The sequence below is a fragment of the Dipodomys ordii genome, unplaced genomic scaffold (assembly GCF_000151885.1).
Source record: "Dipodomys ordii isolate 6190 unplaced genomic scaffold, Dord_2.0 Scaffold46, whole genome shotgun sequence".
NCBI classification, from domain to species: Eukaryota; Metazoa; Chordata; class Mammalia; order Rodentia; family Heteromyidae; genus Dipodomys; species Dipodomys ordii.
The window spans coordinates 11,174,716-11,176,704 of NW_012267262.1; positions in this window are offsets into that span (position 1 = coordinate 11,174,716).

Sequence of the window (1,989 nt, forward strand, 5' to 3'; positions counted from 1 at the left end):
GTAGCTCAAGTGGTAGAGCACTCGCCTTGAGCTGAAGAGCTGAAGGACAGCGCCCAGGCCCAGAGTTCAAGCCCCACGACCGACCAAAAAAAAAAGGATTTATAAAGTGTTTTTGGTAAAAGGTTCTGTCTTAAACTGGTTTCTTCTCAAAATGGAATTAAGATACATCCCAGAGTGTTCAAGATATATCCAAGGGTAAGGGTACATTTTGAGATTACTTGTGTACTGTTAATCTTTTTTGAGAATTACTTTATATAAATACATTTTATCCTAGTCAAACTAGCCAGTGGCGAGCGGATTGTGAACCTGAGCTCAACCAATTGGAGCAGAGGGGCGGGGCCTGCTGCTTTAGGGAATAAATATCGGAGCAGGTGGCTTGTTTGCCACATTTTTGGCTGATGGAGCACCCTTCTGTGCAGAAGTAAATTTTGCCTTGCCGAGACAATTCTTTATTTTTGTATCTATCGTTGTGACTCCAATGGTTCTTGGAGAGCATATTCATGACAGAGCTATTCTGGAAACTGAGGCAGAAGGATTACAAGTCCAAAGACAGCCTGGGCAACATAACCAAAATAGAATGACACTGAGTCAAAGCAAAACAAACAACAGCAAATATCAAAACAAAAATCTATTCAATTTTACATTTTCTCTCTGCTTTATATCAGGGAGCTCTTTTCCTACTATAAAGTAGGGAATGAAATGATTAAAATCATGAAAACCATGTTGCTGTTCCAGGCTAGTACTCTGCCATTTGAGCCACAGCACCAATTCTACCTTTTTTGGTGGTTAATTGGAGATGTGTCTCATAGACTTTCTTGCTGGGGCTGGCTTCAAACCATAAGCATTTAGATCTCAGCCTCTTTTTTCTGTTCGTAATATAAATTTTTTTTATTAGAAAAATAATGTTCAGAGGGGTTGAGTACACCTAGATCTCAGCCATTTGATTAGGCAGAATTACAGGCATGAGCCACTAGTGCCTGGCTTAATTTTCTTTCTTTCTTTCTTTTTTTCTTTCTTTCTTTCTTTCTTTCTTTCTTTCTTTCTTTCTTTCTTCCTTTCTTCCTTTCTTTCTCTTTGCCAGTCTCAGGGGCTTGAACTTAGGGCCTGCACACTGTCCTTGAGCTTCTTTTGCTCAAAGCTAGCACTCTATCACTTGAACCACAGCTCCACTCCCAGCTTTTTCTGTTTATGTGGTCCTGAAGAATCAAACCCAGGGCTTCATGCATGCTAGACAAGCACTCTACCACTAAGATCTTGGCCTACTTTTCATATTTTTAAAAAATAGTTCCATAGTACTATACTATGTGGAGGTAATGTAAATTTATCTAAACCTACAGATAGATACTTGTGTAACTTCTAGTCTTTTGCTTTGTTCACTGAAGATAAAATTAACCTAGGCTAGAACAAAGAAAACTGCATTTATTCAGAGCTAATTAGGACTACAAATTAGGAAAATTGATTCAAGGAATCATGAAAATGTGTTCTAGGGTTTGACAAAATGGTGGCTTTATTTACAACTTCAAACTGCAAGGGAGTGGGGAATGAAATCACTTGTTATTCAGCAATTATGGTTGGTAGGGACAAAAGTTAAGCTGTCTTTAAGGAAGGACTGGGTGCAGTTTTGGTCCCTGGGTAGTTAGGAGGAAGGAGTCTGTTGTATAGAAGAGCAGCAAAGGTTAAGATTCAGGAAACTGTGAGTGGGACTTAGTCCAAAGGTCAGCTCCCATCTGGGGCTGGACAATTTCTACAGTCTAGTTCAAAAGTTCCAGCTGTGGACCCATATGAACGCTGATTAACAATAGCCTCCTAACTCATTTTAAGTGCCTCACACTGTTTTGACTTTTTTTCTTTGACAGCTGTACAAATAACATTTCAGCAAATAAGCTTGTACATCTGTTGTTTTATATTTGTGGGTGTATATTTTAGGATACATTCCTAGATAGGACTGCTGAGTCAAATTACATGTGTTATTGCAATAGATCTTATATA